This window comes from Protopterus annectens, chromosome 10.part0 (assembly GCF_019279795.1).
Source record: "Protopterus annectens isolate FY-2018-M chromosome 10.part0, PAN1.0, whole genome shotgun sequence".
Lineage (NCBI taxonomy): Eukaryota > Metazoa > Chordata > Ceratodontiformes > Protopteridae > Protopterus > Protopterus annectens.
Genome location: NC_056744.1, coordinates 54,415,804 through 54,436,653, shown reverse-complemented (window position 1 = coordinate 54,436,653; position 20,850 = coordinate 54,415,804). Strand labels below are relative to the sequence as shown.

The window sequence follows — 20,850 nt, the reverse complement described above, 5'->3', positions numbered from 1 at the left end:
TGCATTTTTTGGCATTTAACTTTAGGCCATGGCTCTGGCACCAGTTATCCGTTTCTGTGAGACCCTTCTGAAGGATATCTGTGTCAGATGTGTTTTCTACTATGGCGCCAGTTTGCAGTCATCTGCAAACTTTGTCAGCCATAACCCTCCTGTGTTTGCTTGTACTTCGGAAAAGTAGATGCCAAACAAGAGTGGGCCCAGGACTGAGCCCTGTGGTACACCACTTGTGACAGGCTTTGAGTCTGACATGGCGCCAGCAACTCTGACCCTGTGGGTTCTGTCACTCAGCCAGTTTGCAACCCATCTTGTGATGTATGGGTTAACATTTAAGCTGATGAGTTTTTCAATGATACCCGAGTGGGGTATTGTATCGAAGGCCTTCGCCAGATCGAGGTAGGCTGTATGGACTGCCTTTCCCTCATCAATGGCTTTGGTGACTGTTTCGAAAAAGTCAACCAAGTTTAGAAGGCATGATCTGCCTTTGACAAAGCCAAACTGGGATGGATCCAAAGTCTGCAAATTCCCAATGTCTTTATTTGTGAGGTCCATTATGATCCTCTCCATGGCTTTGCAGATAAGGCTTGTCAAGCTAATGGGACGGTAATTTCCAGGGTCGGTGGAGGCACCGCCTTTGTGAAGTGGGACCACAGTTGCAGTGCGCCACTCCTGCACGTATCCAGAGGTAAGACTATGATTAAACAGCTGTCCTAGCTGTGGGTTTAATTCCTCGTTGAGTTCGTGGAGCACACAGCCGGGGACACCATCAGGTCCCATGGATGCTGTGTTTTTTGCTTTGGAGAGAGCAGTTCTCACTTGGGCGTTGGAGATGTTTGGGGGGCTGCAATCGCTTGGTATAGATATCTCTCCTTTTGGGGGGGGGAGTTTGCACTGAACCTGTCAGCCAGTATGTTGGCAATGTCTGTAGGATCAGTAATCTTCACATCATTTTGAACTAGTTCTGAGCATATCTGGGAGTTTCCTCCCAGGTTTCTAACATAGCTAAAGAAGGCCTTATGATTGTCTTTTGAGTCTTTAGCTATTTTTCTCTCAAAATTTGCTTTGGATGATTTTATGAGAGCTCTTAGTTTTTACTTATAGTGATCAAGGGTGTCTTACCTTTTAAGGATTTTGCTCTATCTTGTAGTAGCTTCCTCCTTTTGTTGTAGAGTTTGTTTATGGCTGGGGTCCACCAGACTGGACGCTTGCCTTTGGTACAAAGAGTCTTTGTTTTGCTTGGGATTGCCTTATCCATGCAGTCCTGCAGGTGCTGGTAGAAGGCATTTGTAAGTGATTCAGCGGCTTGAGTACTGTTTTCCGCCAGCTCGGGGGCCTTAAAGGAGACCACACTAGTCTTTAGAAGTGTGAAGTCGGCTTTCGAGAAGTTCTTTACTGTGGTCTTTTTTATTTCAGGTGGGGGTGGGATGAGGACCCACCTGAAAACAAAAGCTCCCTTCAAACATTCATTCAGTAAATTTCAAAATATTCTCTTTGCCAATCCATCAATTTTTTACACATTCGATACCCTATGTCATCTGGACCGGATACTGAATAAACATTTACTTTCCTATGTACTTCATCCAATTCAATAATATCAATTTTCTTTTTCAAATTCTGGATTTTTTTTTTTACTTTCCATATGTCACCATACAATACTTAACCTTGTAACTTATATCTCTGCCTAAACAGTAATGCCTTATTTTTTTCTCAATTTCTTATTCCATATTATCCTTTCTTACATCATCCTGCCATTAGAAAAGAAAAGCACTTTTTGATCTTTTTAAATTCAATCCACCATTCAGACCAGTTTTTATAGAAGTCCTTTGTTGGTTATAAGATCCTTCCATAACTGCAGTGCATCCCACTCTCCAATTTCACTCCACAATTTCTAATTTACTTTTTTTATTCCCTTTCCTCCATTTTCTCCCATCATTTTCATTCATATTGCTGAAAGGTCTGAAAAATAGTCACAATTGCATCACCATCTGCTAACCTCAAGCCTTCAGATAGTACAAAATAATCATTTTCAAATCCAAGTGCCTCTTCCATATATCCACTGACTTCTGTTCCACATAGCTAATTTACCATGTTTTATCAATTCCTGTATATTTTATACATCTTTCCCTTTCTTTTTACATATTTTGCTTAATTCACAAATAAATGCCCCTACATTTATAGTTTTCATGTTAACCAGCATATAGTCTAATATTTAATGAAACAGATTATCTCTTTCCTTGTTAGCTACATATGCATATGGTGCTACAATTCTATAAACATGTTCTTTCTACCTCACATCCACAACAGTTAACCTTCCCACCCTTACCAGTGTTACATCTAGTACTTTCAATATTTTTTCCACAATACAGCCATTCCAGAACAATGTTCACTTCTAAGTTCTATATTATATTTCTACTCCACAAGTTTTTGTTTGCAGTCTTTATTCGTTTATCTGGAAGCTTACATCCTTTAAGAGGATAGCATCCACATCACATTTAGTACACTGTTCCCTATTCAATATTAATAATACTGTATACATTTAGTGAAAGTACTCTAAAATAATGACTTTTCCTACCTTTTAAGTTTAAAGGAAATATTTACAATTTTTCATTTTCTTATTTTTACTTTCCCCTACTGAGTATTTTTTGCTGGGTTTGTGTACAAATAATCACTAAGCATCAGAATCAGATTTTTCACTGGCTACAATTTCAAAAATTATTAGTGTCAATCCCTTCTCACAACCTCTTCCAAAACGTACTTGTTCTCCTTATTTTTCCACTCCATACTTTTTTTCATTTTGTACAGTTTCTTCACCTAATTTACAATCTCTCTCCCAGCCCTATGTTTTTCCTTATGTATGCTTTCTTTGCTTTCCAATGCTTTTTTTCATTTGGTTTGCTTTTGACAATCCATCCAAAAGTGTCCCAGTATTCAAGCACCTTCTTTGCTGTATGTCCTTTCTCCCCTAGCTGGTTACATTGTACCTTTTCACAATAATTAATTAAATGAAATAAAAAACTCACCAAGCAGGAAACATGACTTAGGCTGGCCAGCATATCTTAATGCCCCTCTATGACCTGCCACAAAATAACACTTAGCAAGTGTTTCACCATATTTTTGACTTCACATTTTAAAACAGCTTCTAACCTTCACCCTTTATTCCATAAGTTTCCCTCATCTCTAACTTTTCCAGTGTTACCAACAGTTTCACACAAACCCTGCATGCATTTTAACAACCTCTTCTTCCAGTTCATCAGTCCTAAACTGCAAAGTAACATTTACGTTACTACCAGAAAACAAATAATTGTGCCACACATAAAAGTCCTCCTTTTTGTTTTCATCACAAGTCTCTCAGTTTCCAATGTTAGTCACAAAAAGTCTCTGTCTCAGTTTGCATAAAAGACTACATTTCTTGTGCCACAAAGCCCTGAACAGTTACCATATTTGTCCAGGCATATCTATTACAGTGTAATTTTTTGTTCTTATTCTCACAGTTGGTCTTCTGTTCTTTTTAAAAGCAGTTTTACTTACAGTTTGTTGCTGCTCTCCATTTTTGCCTACTGTCACTGCTGCATATGTTTTAGTTATTGCATTACCTGCTGCCATAAAACCATACACTTTCTCAGTTTGTTGCTGTCTTACTTTCTGTCACTGCTGCATATGTTTTAACTGCTGCTTTCTCTGCTGCCACTTCACCTGGTTCCTTCTCCTATTACAATCCTCAGCACTTCCAAAAAAGGTACCTGTCATCTCACCCTTTGAAACAGTTTAACTGTCATCTGCATCATCCTGATACTTATTTTTAACATATCATCTGCAAGTCCTCCCGATGCCAGTTCTGTTATCAGGACGACTAGACCAGATTCACTTACTTCCCTCTCCTTTGAGACAGCTAAACGCTGCTCATTTGTATCACCTACTTCATGGGAATCTTTGTTTACATTCTGATGCTCCATATTGAAAAAGAAGTTATGTACTCACCATCACGTTCCATCTGTGTTGTCAATCTTCATTAATCCTTTACCTATGGGTTACAGTTCCGACCCTCAGAACAGACTCTGCCGTTACATAGCTCGCACCAGCCAAAAACTCTCGAGCTAAGACTCTTAACCACAATATCCCTCTCTATATTACCTCAGATCTAGTTTGCTGATACAATGCAAGGCAAAGAAATTTGTAAAGAGACCATGTCCAAGATCAAAGGTTAATAAGGTTATCAGGACAAGAGTCCGTTCCTCTGGAAAGCCCATAGGACTGGGAAAGGAGGGTGGAGTGTAAAGGATAAATGAAGATCAACAACACAGATGAAACTTTATGGTGAGTACACAACTTCTTTATCTGATGATGTCAATCTTCATTTATCCTTATCTTCATTTATCCTTTACCTATGGGACAGAGTCCCCAGCTACTTTAGGTCTTGGGTAGCCTTATGGAAGGATATTCTTAAGAACCATAGAGCCAAAGGATGCTCTTCTCCTGGAGACCATACAAAATTTGTAATGAGTAATAAAGGCATGAAGAGTAGCCCAGGGTGCTGCAGCGCACATGTCATCCATGGAAGCTTTGGAATGGAAAACAGCAGGTGTGGCTATTAATCTAGTAAAGTGTGTCTCACTGGCGGAGGTAACTTGAGATTCTTTTTGTTGTATATGAAAGTAACAGTCTCTAAGCCATTTCAACAAGGTAACTTTTGAAACAGATTTCCCCAGAGATGAACCGGAGAAGGATACAAATAACTGGTCCAATTTTCTAGATTCTTTAGTTCTGCTGATGTACAAACGTAATTGTCTGTGAACACCCAGCAACTGTAAGCAATATATTCACCTTTTTTAGAAAAGTTAGGGAATAAAATGGGTAAGTCAATGGTTTAATTAATATTTGTTTCTGAGACCATCTTACGGAGAAAGGATGGGTTAGTTCTTAGCAAATATGAAAAAACAGATAAGGTGGTTTTGAAGATCATGCCTGTATCTCAGAGATTCTTCTGGCAGATGTAATGGCTATCAAAACAATTAGTTTTCCAAGAGAGAAACTTTAAGGGACATGTAGCCGTCGGTTCAAAGGGGGGGGGGGGCACTAAAAACTGCAAAACCAAGATCAGATCCCAAGGAGCTAAAGGTCCTTTAAAGGAGGTTTTAATTGCAAGGCTCCTTTCAAAAACACTTTACATAACTTGTGTGAAATCGGAGAATGCTCTTCGAAGCCATTGTGGAAAATGAAAATAGCAGCTAGTTGGACCCTAATAGTGGAAGCGGAAGCTCCTTGATCAAAAAGCATAGCAAGAAATTCCAAAACTTTTTCAACTGGTGCAGAAAGGGGGTTAAGACCATTGTTGTACACCCAAATTGAAAATGTTTTCCACTTACCAAGGTAGAGTTTCCTGGTGGAAGATCTATGGGAAGCCAACAGAATTTTTTTGGACTGCAGAAAATAAATTCTTCTGCCTGACAACTAATGGAATTGGAGGAGCCAAGCTGTAAGCTTGAGGTTCTGAAGACTGAGTGCACCAGTCCTTGTAGATGAGACAGAAGATCCAGAACTGGGTCCAGAAACCACGGACGGTGAACTAGGTGAGGCCACAAAAAGGGAACCGGACTTGTTGAGGCCAGAAGGGCGCAATGAGGATCACCTTGCTTCTCAGCCTGATGGCTTTCTTTAAGAATAGGTGACTCAAAGGGAAGGGGGAAAGGCAGAGAAGAACCAGGGTCCAATTGTGGAAGAGACAGTCTCTCGGGGACTCCATCTGAGGGGGAATTAAGGCAAAATAGCTGCTGCACTTGTTGTTTTGGGGTGATGTAAAGATGTCACAGCAAGGCTGGCCCCAGCGATGGAGACTCACTTTTGCTACTGTAGGATTGAGAAACCACTCATGAGACAGGAAAATGCATCTGCTCAAAGGACTAAAAGTGCAGGAGCCTTGTTGTTTGAAAGAATAGCCTGTACTTGCGACTTTATTTTCTGTATCCTGTGAAGAGGAAGGGAAGCTACACAAAAGAGACTGTGTTCAGGTGGGCACCTATGAACTCTAGGTCTTGAGTGAGGCTCAGGTGAGATGTTGATTCACAGTAATGCCCAGACTATCAAAAAGGTGAAGGACAAACTCTGTTGCTTGAAGCAGTAGATGCCTGGTGGGAGCAGTTATGAGCTATTCTTCTAGATAAGGAAACACCCGGAATCCGTGAGTCAAGTGAGCTGCTATTGCTGCCAAACATTTACACCCTGGGGTCTGTGGTGAGGCCAAAGGGCATCACTCTGAACTGGAAGTGACTGGCTCCTAGATGAAACCGGAGGAAGCTTCTGGAGCGTCTGTCCATTTGTAAGTTGTATGCATCTTGAAGAACTATAGAGAACATCCAGTCATTTTCCTCTACAAAGGAAAGTATAGACTGAATCATGACCATCCAGAATTTTACTTGTTGAACAAGCTTGTTCAGAATGCTGAGATCTAATCTTTTTTTGGCACCAAAATCAAGCAGTTTTAGTTTTGATTTTGTAAAGAAAGTGAAGGGAATTTGGTAACCTCCGGTCATGATCCTTTGTACCCAAGCATCTGAAGTTATTTGAGTGCAGTGAAAATCTTCCTCTGACTGCTTCCAGAGGTAAACAATCATACCTCCTTTCAGAAGCGCTGATAGGATTGTCCGGAAAATCTCTGGAACCCTGATTCTGTGGGCCACCTCTGCCACAGGGTTGGAGTCTTCCACTGGAGTTCCTCCCTCTGCCCCGAGGGGAACCACCACCACGTGTGTCCTGAAAAGATCCCTGGGATTTTTTGAACCACATTTTACCGCTCTTCTGATTCCCGGAATAGGATCACTGGGGAGCAGAAAAACATATGCCCACTGCAAATAGGGTCTTTCCATCTCTCTTGCACCTAGCTAGAGTTTCCTTAACCTTGGGGCCAAATAAGAAAGATTGGTCAAAGACAGCATTGATGAAGGAAGACTTAAATGGCTCCTCAGACTCACACAAGAGCATCCAGGTGTGATGTCTAATGGCAACGCCTGAACCCACTGCCGTGGTTGTTACTTCAGCCGCATCAGCAACAAGCCTCATGGATGAGTTGGAAATAGACACCAGGGTGGCTAGCTGGGAGGCAACTTTATCCTGTACCTCATCAGACACAGCTCCTACTAGGGTATCTTACAATTCCTATATCAGATAACTTTGAAGCCTAGTGAAATGTGCCAAAAAAAATTCAAAGACCTTAAAGAGAAGGTCGATGAAGCATAAATCCACTTTCCAAATCTGTCCATCATCCTAGACTCTTGGTTAGGGGGATAAACAGACTCTCATCAGCAAGTTTCTTTTTGGTGGCAGCCACCACCACCACCACAGCATCTGCTTCCAACCCTTTAGCTCAGTGCTAGTGGTCTTCTGGGGCTGAAAGTATTTTATCAGACCCCTGGGGAATCGGCTCTATGGAATCAAGAGCCTTCCATGCCCACTGAGCAATCAGTTTAATAAGGTCATCAGTGGGAGGGGTCACCCAAGAAGTAGATGGGTGAGCACCGAAAGCTTGGAAGTATACGGATTCCTCAGAGGTAGGGTCTTTGGGCTGCCAATTAACCCTCTGCTTGATGATTTCTAAAATGTCTCTGAAGGAGACATCTTCTGGGGGTGACCAGGGAGAACCTTCCCCTTTATCAATGTCCATGTCTACAGTGAGGATTCCTCAGGGAAATTTAGGTGCTTCCTCTTACACGTCTTCTTCCGGAGTGGCTCCTCAGTGGGGATCTCTGAGGAAGACTCTGAAGAAGAGGGATCCTGCACAGGGTAACCTGCAGCTTTGGTGCTCACTGGTCGGGCGTGGAAGCTCTGGATGAGGAGTCCTGGGATCAAACTCCGAAACAGAAGGGGCCAGCTGAGAGCCTGCAGAGGCTAGTGCTCTCTCCATAACTTGGAAGGCAGGTCCCCCCTGAAGAGTGATGGGTGCCCGGAACCGAGATCACACCCCACCCCGAGAGGCACACCTTCAAGGTAGGAGCCGAGGAAGAGCCCACTAATGTCAAGGTTCCAAGAGTTAAGGACGACGCCAAATAAAATACTGGAGCCAATCCAAAACCCTCTGACCCGACAGTGGAGCTATGGCCTAGGAGTCCATTGGTTCTGATGGAACTGAAGGAGTCAAGGCAGATCTTGAAGCCGAAGGGGAAAGAGTTGTCAGCACCAGAACAGCTGGAACCGGGAAGATCAGAGTCAGGGGCTCTAAGCCATCAGAGGAGGTTAAAAGAGGAAGATTTGGTGGAAAATCTGGTGGAGTCCAGGGAGAAAATGTCCAACTCCAGAAGAGGGAGGAGTCTGGAAAAAGACAGATGGATCCCTAGCCACTAGCAGCTAATCCACCAGTCTAACGACACTGACTTCGGTAAGACTCCTGGAGGATCTGATAGACCTCAGGGAGTTTCTGGTCTTTCAAGGAATGGATAGGGAGATGTCCTACAAAGGGGTCAATAGAGGGAGAATACCTTGTCCTGGGTGTGTAAAGTATGCTGGTCTTCAGCACAGGTAGAGGTTCCAGAGTCTGTGGAAGCGAGGATCCAGATGCCGGCACCGACCAAAATCAGATTTTGAGGGGAACGAGTCTGTCTTGGTTAAGGCCTCCTCAAAGCTGGACCTGATCATTCCTTTTAGTATTAATTTATTTTTATGTTCAGTCAAAGCCCAGGAACTGAAAGCCTGATAGATAAGACAGTCTATGGAAAGATCAGCTGGGCCTAAACAATAGATGCAGGAAGAATGCCCATCTGAACTGGACATCTTCCGACCACAGTACTGGTACTGCTTAAATCCGTTAGTGCTTTTTGGTTGCTTGGCCATGTTGACATGTTACCCTACAAAAAGACAAGGCATCAACAGGCGAAAACACACACCACACACACAGAAAGAAAGAAGATAGGCTACCAACAATGGTAGGCTAGGATGCCTAAAGAAGGTAGAAGAGAAGGAAAGATATTACCAACAGTGGTATTAGAAAAATTACCAACTGGTAAGAGAACACACTCACTTGACAGAAAGGTGGGTAAATATAGAGATGTTAAATGAGGCTGAAATATCTGATGCATCTTGCGATAAGAGCGGCAAATGAGATCTGAGGTAATATACAGAGGGGCATTGTGGGTAGAGTATAAGCTCAAGAGTTTTTGGCTGGAACAAGCTATGTAATGGCCAAGTTGATTCTGAGGGTCGGAACCACAACCCATAGGTAAAGGATAAATGAAGACTGACAACATTGGATGACATTTTTCTCCAAATTCTCATTTTCCACCTCCAAACTCCATAGATTTTCTCTCCACCTCCATGCTGCTGCTTCCCTTAGGCCTCTTCCTTAATGCTTTAGGAACCCCCAGCACCCATTAGCAGCTCCAAAGTGTAGGAGTTTTTTTATTATTGATTATAACAGCTTATATATACTATTTACATTATATACATTTACAGTAAATTTAATCTTACATTACAACATAGTACAGTTTCATACATTTCAAATTATCCCCCCACCCTTTTTTTTCTACAACCAAAACATATCTTCTTCAAAATTTCAAATAATACTCATTTCCCATTAAATGTTATTTCATTCAGTCTTTCAATCCATATTGTCCATAGAATATAAAATAACTCTCTATAAATTTCTCACATTTTTGTTACTTTAATACCCACATTCTATCATATTCATGTTTGTCTTTTACAGTTTTAAAATCTTTCAATAAGTTATTTAACATCATTTCTCCCACAATTTTCTCACTCTCATACAATTCAAAAAACATGTTCTGTCATTTCAACTTCCCTACAACAATTACATACCCTCTCCTGAATCATTCTGAAAGGCATACTTGCTTTAACAGTTAATTTAGTTATTGTCAGTCTCTACATAAAAATCTTTACATTCATAAATCTTTTTACACTATAGAAGCCTTGCTTTAACTGCATTTCTTTTTCATTTTCTAAATGCTTCCAAAGGTAAATGTAATAGTGTTCACTCATTATATTTACATACAGTTATTTTCTGTTTTTTTTCCTACATTTCCTATTTTCAGTTTCCATAGTAATATTTTATTCTGATAATATTTATACCATCTTTGATATTATTCTTCCATCTTTTCACATATCTACTTTCCCAAACATCTTTATATTTGAATTTCATTATATTATCTACTAAATTCCTATTTTCTACTTTTAATCCTACCAACACTTTATAAAGATTCAAAGAAGGTACATGGAGAATAGGATTGATTAACCCTACTCCCCTTCTTCTTCCCTAACATACAAAATCCCTCTCTTTACAGGATTTAGCCTTGATCCCCATACAAATGAAAATACGATCAACAATAACTCTTTCATAATTAGATGGAATCATTTATACATTTGCTAAGTAGGCCATCTTACCCCAAAAAATATAATTTATTAGATATGTTTTTTTCTTATATGGCAATTTATATGATCTCCAAAATATACATATTTCTCTCAATGTTTGTAAAAATTGCACATCTTTCTTGTACCTTATATGTAACATTGTTATTCTACCTAATTCTACTGTAGATCAGAGTACATGTGCTGTCTCTTTAAGAAACATATCACGGACTGAACGTGCATATATAAATAGAAGGCATGTGCTATTCCCAGTGCCATTTTGAGAGTACAGCCAAAGAGTGAGCATGTATGATTGCAATAGCTAGCTTGTATATAAGTTACCTAATTTAAAGTCAGTAAACTTCTATCGTGAAGTGTTTGTATATAATAAAGGTGTTTGAACAGAATCCACAAAGACTCTTCTGTTGTATCCTAAGTAGGAGAGTGACATGGTGTAAGAACTGGGATTCCAGAGATTGATATTTGGAGCCATGAGGGGCAGAGATGGCAGTGAAGATAAACTAAGAGAAACAAGCAAGAAAAAGAGCCAGAAAAGAACCAAGGGTAATGAAAACTTGCACAAACAGAAACAGCTTATTTTATAAAAAAGATAAAATTGAGCATTACAAGGGCACAAACCACATTATTAACAAAGCAGGAGGCACAAAAGGTTTATTAACCAAGGGAAATGTTTAAGATTAAGATATCTGATAAAACGATCATCAGAAAAGCAAAATTAGTATGTTTAAAGCAAAATGGGCATGTTTAGAGTAAAACAAGCACAAGAAAAGTACGAGCATGAAAAGAGATTAAACGAGCAAAACAAATATAATAAGGGGTAAAAAATGGCACACTGAGTGTAAATAAAGCAAGGCGACTGCATGTTTTTCGGCTAAGTGCTGTGTTTTGGCATAACTACGACTTCATTTTGTATCAAGGGCATAACTAGAGTTATTCAAAGAATCTCAAAGTGTGTGCTTATTACTGTGCATGTATTATGAAGAGTTTGTGTGTGTGCAAAGTGCAACTAAGTATGGCCATTTCGAAAGGTTTCTTGTGCTGGGTGTGTCTATTCGCAAAAGTGTCACCATTACAGAGTGTTTCTTGCACTGTAAAGAATTATCTAGCAAGGTACTGCCATTTTGGGGAAATTTTAGTGGGCTGTGTACTGTTTATTTGCAAACTGCAATTACTTCAAAATGTTTCTGACTGAGCTTTTATTGCCCATTTCATTCGCATCGTGCAATTATTTGAAATGTTTCTTACACTGATAAGAGGGGACTTCTTGCAATACAATAACTTCAAGAATATTACAGTGCCTGAGAGACTTATTTTGCAAAGTTCAGTTATACAGAGGTTTGTTGTGCTATTGGGCAAAGTTACAAATACTGGCATATGTGTGTGTGTGCGTGTGTGTGTGTGTGTGTGTGTGTGTGTGTGTGTGTGTGTGTGTGTGTGTGTGTGTGTGTATATGTATATGTATTTCTGCATATTTGCAAAACCCTTCACTGGTATGTGTTAATATGGCAGATGGATTCTGAAAGCCCTTACCACTTGTATTTGATCAGAATATTGCAGAAAATTGGGGAATATTTGAGCAAGAGTATATTTTTGTACAAGCAGCTTATTCAGACAAAGATGCACGCAATAGGGCATTCAGTTCGCTAAACCTAGCTCGGTCATAGGCCACTGAAAGAGATAGTTCATTTCTGTATGCACTAGCAGTATATGAGGGAGAAGGCGAAACTTGTCATACTGTTGTACAGGCTGAATCAAGGGAAGACCCCGAGTGTCTGAAGCACAAATTCAGGGAAATGTGTAACCCCCAGACAAATATTACATTAGAGAGGCATTTGTTTTACACGAGATTAGAAACCAGGAGAAACTTTTGCACCTTACATTACTGACCTGAGAAACAAAGCTAAAATGTGTTGGCTTGTTGATTTAAAGGATGAGTTAATAAAAGACAGGCTTGTGTATGATATTAATAGTACTGCTGTAAAAAAGATTTTTGCTTCGTGACAGTGATTTAACATTGAGTAAAGCCATAGAGATTTGTCAAATCCATGAAGTTACAGAAAAACAAACAAGTATGCTTGCAAGTGACAAGAGCATGGTTTCAGCAAGCTCCAGATCAAATGTAGATAGCATGCAACACGTGGCAAACAAAAGTAGGCCTAAGCACATGGCAGCCACAACCCCTGCTAATTCACCAGGGAAACCACGTAGCTTTCCAGTAAGAAAGGAGCATGCACAGTGCAGTACAAGTGTGAAGCAGCAAAACTCAAGTCCAGCCGTACAGTTGTGTACACTTACCATAAATGTAGATGTTCGAGTGTATTCACTGTTGCAGTCATCACATTTGGGTTATCCCTGCCAGGGTAGCCCTCAGTTGGCCTGAATACAAAAGACTTAGTATTTCTGCATCAGTTGCTGTCGCTCCAGGACTGACGTCAGGTCATGAATGGTATAAAAATCTGGCAGCCGACGCCATTACATCAGTTTTTCTTGCCCTAAATGTCAGAAGCCCCCAGTAGGGAGCTAGGTTATGGTGGAAGAACACCACCAGTAGAAAGTAAACACCAAAAATTCCTTGTAAGGAGAGAGAGAGAGGACAAGGGGGATGGAGGGAGGAAAACCAGCAATGCAACAGGGAATACACTCAAACATCTACATTTATTGTAAGTGTACACAACTGTACTATGTTCTTCGTGTTTCACTGTTGCAGTCATCATATTTGGGTTGATTCCCAAAGCTGAAGGAAAGGGTGGAGGCAGTCAAGAAGACTGGGGGCTGGCTAGTATGCCCTGCAAGACTGCGATGGCAAAGCCTGCCCTGGATTTGGAGAAGATAGGCAGGTGATAATGCTTGGTGAAGGTATGAACAGATGTCCATGTTGCAGCCTCCAGGATGTCATTGGTGGGGACCCAACTGAGGAAAGCAGCAGAGGTGGAGGTTGCTCTGGTGGAATGTGTCCTGACCCCCTTGGGGGGAGGTATTTCATGCTGTTTGTAGCAGAAATGGATGCAGTGTGCTATCTATTTGGAAATTGTTTGTTTGGATATGGCCTTGCCCTCTGCTCCTGCAGTGAAGCTGACTAGCAATTGATCAGTTTTTCTAAAATATTTAGTCTCGTCTTGGTAGACTCTGAACTGGCTGTGCACATCTAGAAGAGTGCAGAATACTTTCCCCCTTGTTTTGTGTGTTAGGGAAAAAGGTGGGCAAATGAATGGATTGGTTGAGAGCCACACTGGACACCACTTTAGGCATGAAGGCTGGGTTAGTCCTGAGGGAGACCCTGTCAGCATGGAAAATGATGAAGGGCTCTACAGCCATAAGTGCTTGTACCTCTGATACTCTTCTAGCTGAAGTGATGGCCAGAAGCAAGGCTGTCTTCCAAGAGAGAAATCTTTACTCTGCTGAAGCTGCAGGTTCAAAGGAGGGCAGGGTGAGCTTTTGCAAAACAAAGTTTAGGTTTCAAGCTGGGATAGGAGCTCTTCTGGGTGGCCTCAAGTTGTTAGCCCCTGTTAGGAACTGTTTGATGAGGGGGTATGAGAAAAGAGGTGCCTCTGTGCTGAAATGAGCAGAGATGGCAGAGGCATGAATTTTAATAGAAGAGAAGGATAGACTCCTGTGTACTAGGTCTGCCAGGTAATCCAGGATAAGAGGTAGGGAGGGCTGTGCCGTTCCGGCTCCCTTAGACTGGATCCAGGTGCAAAACCTTTTCCACTTGACAACATAACACTTTCTAGTACTGGGGCGTCTAGCCTCATGTATAACATCCAGAACTTGTTTGCTTAGACTGGCAGCTTGAGTAGAGGTCAGGGAATAAGCCAGGCTGCCAGACTGAGGGTCTGCAATTGGGGATGTATGAAATCTCCATTCCTCGGGGTCAGGAGTGTTGGGATCTGAGGTAGGTGCCATGGTGGCAGAGGTGACAGGTTGCGTAGCAGTGGGTACCAGTGCTGGCATGGCTAGTCCGGGGCAATCAAGATTGTCCTTGGTTTTTCCTCCCTTATTTTGAGCAGTACCTTGAAATGAGTGGTAGAGAGGGAAATGCATAGACCGAGAAGTTTACCCACTGGAAGGATAGAGCATCCACTTTCCAGGCCTTGCTGTGAAGTTCCCTGGTGCAGAATTTGCTGAGCTGATGATTGGAGTGGGAGGCAAAGAGGTCGACCTTCGGGGTGCCCCATTTCTGGGTTACAAGGTGAAGGTTCTTGGGTCTAGCAGGTTTCTGCTTAAGTTGCCTGCCAGAGAGTTTAGAGAGCCTGGCAGGAATTGTGCTACCAGGTGTAGTTGCATGGCTAAGGCCATGTGCCAAAGGGTCATGGCGAGCCTGCACACAGGATAAGAGTGAGTCCCTTCCTGCTTGTTGAAATATCACATCACTGTGATGTCCGTTTGATCAGTAGAGGCCCCGGGGAGAGTAGGTGTCTGAAAGCTGTCAGGGTGTGCTGAACAGCTAACATCTCTTTTTGGTTGATGTGCAGATGTATTTGATTTGGACTCCACTGGCCCTGAATGCACCTGTCATCCAGGTGTGCACCCCAGGCATAGTCTGATGCGTCTGTGGTGAGGGTCTGGGTGGCATGGGGTTGTGAGAAGGGAAGTCCCTTGTTGTGGTAGCATGCTGCTGCCCACCAAAGAAAATCTTTCCTTAGACAAGGTATCATTGGTATAAGAGTTTCCAGGTTCTGAGAGTGCTGACACTAAAGGCTTTTTAGGTACCACTGAAGTTTCCTCATATGCAGTCTGGCATATGGAATGATTAAAATGCAAGAAGCCATGAACCCTAGAGCTTGCAGGATTGGCGGCTAGCTGAGAGAAGTAGGATGTCAGGTAGGATTGTTTTTCTGGTGTAAGGAATGCCATCTGGGATGCTGTGTCCAGGCTTGCTCCCAGGAATACAATTTTTTGTGTGGGTACTAGTTTGGATTTCTTGACAGTATACCCCAGGGAGGTCAGTAGGTCCTTTACAAAGGTCAGGTGTTTTAGCAGCTTTTCCTGTCTGCCTGAATCAGGCAGTCATCTAAGTATGGGTAAATTTGAATATTTATTTGTTGACAAAAAGCAATGGCGGGAGCCAGACATTTTGTGAAAACTCTGGGAGCAATGGATAAGCCAAAGGAAAGTGCAGAGAACTGAAAGTGCAGTGATCCTGCCCTGAAACGTAGGTACTTCCTGCATGATTCCCTGATTGGGATGTGTAGGTAGGCCTCTTTTAGGTCTAGGGTAGCTAACCATCTGGAGTAGAAACCTTGGCCTATCTGTCCTGCAGGAACATGCTCTATTGCACTCATAGAGAGCAGGGAAAGGACTTGCTTTTTGGCCTCTGCCCACTGGTTTGGGGGAAGATCTTGGAACCCTTTTGGGGTTAGCAGAGTGTGGAAATAAAAATTTGTATCCCTGGGACACTATGTTGAGGGCCCAGAAGTGATTGGTAATGGTGGCCCAGTTGCTTGTGTGGAAGAAGAGTTTTCCCTCCTAGGAGCAAGAGCAGGTAGACAGAGGGAGGGGGTGGAAGTGTAAAGTCATTGTGAGTTCTTACCATAAGGGGTGGCTTTGCACTCCCTGGTTTTGAAGAGGAGGAACTCCATTGCTTAGATCTCTGCATTCTCTGGGGCTGTTGTCTGGGGGGCCTGTTTCCCCTGGGTCTGGGATGAGCGAACTTAGAGGGGGTAGGAAAGGACCAGTGCTTGGAGGGGCAATGTCTACTGAACCTCGGTGGCTGGATCTGCAAGAAGTCTTTAACTGTCTGCATAGATTTAGCTTTTTCTTCCACCTTTTCTAAGATCTCTTCTGCCTTGGTGCCAAATAAATTGTCTTTGTGCGTGGGTGTGTCCAATAATTTGGATTTGACATGGTCTGGCAATGGCTATTCCTTAAGCCAAGCATGCCTTCTAAGGACAGAACCAGTGAGTGCTGCCCTGCAAGATGCTTTTAGGGAATCAAAACCACACTGTAAGGTGTGCTTAGTTACTTGACTTGCAGAATGCATTAACTCTTGTAACTCTATTTTTTGCACAAGCAGGGAAAGAAGATATTTTTGTTTGAGGAGTTCCATGGTATGTTGCTGATATTTCAGCATATGGAACTGACAATGTAATGCTCTAACAGCAGAACAGCAGTGGAGTATACTTTTTTACCCCATCTGTCTAAAGCTCAGGAATCCCTATCTGAGGGGGTGGGATTCTTAGCTGAAGTTGTTTTGATTCCTTTAGGTCCTTGAGAGATGACCTCGGGGTCAGCAGTAGGATTTATGAAAAGAAATTTGTGAGAGTCAGGGACTCTATAGTACCTGTCAGGCAGGAGGGAGGGTGTCAGGGGTTAAACTGGAGTCCATAAAAACATCATCCACAACATCCAGGACAGGAGGGATGGCCAAAGGTCTGTGCTGTGGAAGATCTAAGAATTCCCAGAGTCTCTTTTTTGACTGAGGATAGTCCTGACATTCCCATTGGAAATGCTCCCTTGAAGTATGTAGGGTTTCCCCAAAGGAAAAGTCCTCGGGTGGAGAGGCTGAAGGGATGGATTCCTCTGCATCAGAATCCTCATAAGCAGAGAGGAGTTGCATATCTTCATATTCAGATGCATCAGAGTCATCGGACTCCTGTTCAGATAAAACTACTGGGGCAAGTCTCTTTTTCTTTTGGAAGGGGTAGCCTGGCTTCCCCTGATAAGCATAAGGTCTTCTGCCATTTTAAGCATTTGAGACGGAGGCAAGGAAGCAGGTGCCTGAGCTTGGGTCGTCAGTTTTTTGGGTGTGGTTCATACCCTGGGCCTTAGAAACTCGGTAGTTTTCGAAAGAACTGGAGACGCAAAAGAAGTCATCAGTCTGTGTCGAGTATCAGTAGTGCAAAGTACTTCTTCGGAAGCCGGTGCATGCTCAGCAGCTCTCCAAGGTAGAGACATCTGCAGGATCCTTAGCCGAAGAAGAGTCTTGCAGCATACCGGACTCCGAAAAGGTCTCGGTAGCAGCTTGCGAATGCACAGATGTGGGAATCAGGGACTGCGAAAGCGCCTCACTGAGGACCGGAGAACTGACGACTAGCTTAACGGAAGCATTGGCGACAGTTTTGGACCTGTGCGGTCTGTCTCTGTCTTTATCCTTACATTTTTTCGGAAGAGCTGTTGTTGGAAGGCTTACCAAAGCCATATCGGAATTCGTGGAGTGAGAGCAAAAATATCTAGCTACAATAAGGGCCCGAAGACATATAGTTCTGGTGTTAAACAAAGCACAAAAGCGACAGCGGGGGATGTCGTGGCTGGGCCTAAACAAGTGATGCAGTAAGAATGAAAGTATCAGTGTGTTATTTGCTTTCCACAGGCGAGACAATTGTTAACTTTTTCTGATGTCGGTTAGAGCAAGAAAAAAGGATCCCCAATGGGGTACTTAGATTTAGGAGACTTCAACTTCAATTCAGAAATGAAAAACTCAGGTAGCGGCCTACCGGCACTCATAAGAACTGCTTCTGGCTCCTCAGCAAGAAAGACTGATGTAATGGTGTTGGCTGTCTGATTTTATACCACTGACGACCTGATGTCAATTCTGGAGTGACAGCAACTAATGCAGGAATACTAAGCCTCTGGTATTCGGGCCGACCTAGGGCTACCCTGGCAGGGATAACCCAAAGGTAATGACTGCAACAGTGAAACACGAAGAACATCTGTCACAATTGTGGTGTCAATCACGAGTCTAACAGACAGAAATGCTTAGCATTTGGTCAACAATTTCACAAGCATAAAAAATTGAACCGTTTTCAAAAGTTTTGTAAATCAAGTAAACCCCACACAGTTGTAAAGAAGGGTCACACAAAAAAGCAAGTTGATCAAGTAGACTGCAATCTTACTTTCTATGTAGCTGGTGTATCAGTAATTGGTGAAAGTGTTGCTGTGAATTTATTTGCAAAGAGCAAAGTGTTTTGTACTGCTCAGATCAATGATAAATCTACAGAGCTTAAAGCAGACACTGGTTCAAAGTGTAATGTTTTATTAACAGACACATTTGCTAAAGTGAGAACTAATGAGCAGCTCAATATGGCCGGTAGTGCAAAACTTGCTGCTTATGGAGGTGAAGAAATTTAAACCTAAGGCGCAGTAATACATTCATGTTATTTGGCTAAGAACTGTTGCAGCTTGTTATTCTATGAAGTTTGAAGACCTGTACAGTCATTATTGGGTCTCAAAAGACAATTTGAGAATGAATCTGCTTTCTTTTACCAAAGAAGTTCATCATACAAGTGCATATCCTAGTTCCAATTTTTCTGAAGCCATTTTCTCAGAGTATGCTGATGTTTTCAATAACAGGTTGGGCAGACTTCCAGTTGTGTATTCCATGAAGTTAGACCCAGAGGTCACTCCCGTAGTCAGACCAGCAGGAAAAGTTCTGATAGCTATGCAGGATAAAGTCAAAGCTCAGTTAGATAAAATGGTACAGCAAGGTGTAATTACTCTAGTCATAGATCCAATTGAATGGGTGCCGTCCATGGTAGCAGCTCACAAAAAAAACTCAGATGAAATCAGGATATGTATTGACCAAAAATATCTGAACAAAGCACTGAAAAGACCGCATCATCCAATGTGTACAGTTGAAGAGGTTACAGCTCTAATACAGAATGCCCACTGTTTTTTTCTGTCTTGGATGCAAACAGTTCATTGTGGCAAGAAATGCTCGATCACAAATCCTCATTACTGACTACTTTCTGTACCCTGTTAGGCAGATACAGATTCTTAAAAATGCCATTTGAAATAAATTCTGCAAGTGAAGTCTTCCAGCGTGCAATGGAACAAATTTTTTTCTGGTTACCCTTGTGCCATAATAGTAGATGATTTATTGATTGGAGGCAATGGTGAAGCACAGCATGACAGAAACCTAAAGAGAGTTCTAGACAGAGCACATGCAGTAAACTTAAAGATCAATCATCTGAAGTGTAAACTCAGACTACCAGAAGTTACATATGTAGGTCAATTATTTACCAGTACTGGCTTGAATTTAGACCCGACCAAGCAGGCAGCTATTTTGAGATGTCAGCACCAAATAATACTCAAGTTCTACAGTGTTTCCTAGGCATGGTCAATTATTTAGGTAAGTTTATACCAGACTTCAGTGAATTAACATCAAAAAACAAAACGTAGGAAGAAAAGCACAACAGCCAAAGTAGAGATGCTGTATAGTAAATAGTATTGCTGCCACACTTCAAAAGAAAATCCAAGGCCCATAAACGCTCCAAACAAAATTTATTGAAGTAGGTATAATACAAGTAAAATGCGTCGACCTAGGTTTCGTCCGTCTACACGGACTTCTTCAGAACAACAAATACTGCAGAAGAAGCTCTTAAATATCTTTCACATTGTTAATTAATGAGCCCATTAACCAATCAACAGCACATAAAAAAGTTTTTAAAAAGACATTTTAAAAAAACATTTTAAAAAAACCACAACAAAACGAAAAGGCAGCTAATGCACATAGTATGTAAAACTGTCGAATAATGTAAACTCCACTTGACAATAAGAATATGCTTATTTTAACTAAATATGTGTACATTGTGTAAATATGTATATAAATAAAATTCCCTTAAATCTAAAGATGGATTAATATATAAAAATTATGTATATGTATATGTATATATGTGTGCTACTGAAATTAATTCTATGGTACAAAGTAACCATAATAAGATGAGTATATGTATGGGGAAATGTAGTGATCTAATACACAAATAATATCTAAACCAGTTCCATGCAAAAATATTTATATATAAAATATTAAATATTTTTGCATGGAACTGGTTTAGATATTATTTGTGTATTATTTGTTTTATTATTTGTGTATTAGATATATATTAGACATATACACACACACATACACATGCACAAGTGCGTATGTATGTGTGTGTGTGTGTGTGTGTGTGTATATATATATATATATATATATATATATATATATATATATATATATATATATGTACACACACATGCACACACATTTCTAAATAAGTACTCTTTTCCTAACAGTTGACTGCAGATGTGCAATCTATACTGTAAGCATGTCCTCAACTGCAGATTTAACTTCTGCTGCAACTTTTGGAGTATCAACAAAGCTACGAAAATTCCCATAGACCCATCATATTTATAATGCTCACTAAAAATTAAAATAAAAGTTTACATCAGTGTCAGAGGCACAGCAGGTAGTATATTCACCTTTGGTGCAGAAGGCTGTGGGTTCTATTCCCATACCAGGTAGATGGGTTACTGCATGGCAGCATAATAAGGAGGGTTACTGCACTGCTGAGTGTGTCATCCTTCGGATGAGATATTAAACTGAGTCCCCATCTGCTTGATCTGGTGGTAACTCAGGTGGATGTAAGAGACCATGGAACCTACCAAAAAAGAGTAAGTTCCATAATGCCCTGTCCAAATTTCCCCTAGTAGTTAATCTAAACTTCAGGTTTTGCAGGAAAAGAGGCTACTAGCCTAGTGGGACTAACCTGGTTAACATAAGATAAATAA

At 41.4% G+C, this 20,850-nt stretch overlaps 1 protein-coding gene across 2 annotated transcripts in view; it reads right to left on the bottom strand.

Moving 5' to 3' along the window:
• The window catches only part of OGFOD3 (2-oxoglutarate and iron dependent oxygenase domain containing 3), a 964,739-nt gene that overhangs the window by 628,453 nt on the left and 315,436 nt on the right, over positions 1 to 20,850 (bottom strand). The gene's annotated exons all lie outside the window — the stretch shown is intronic.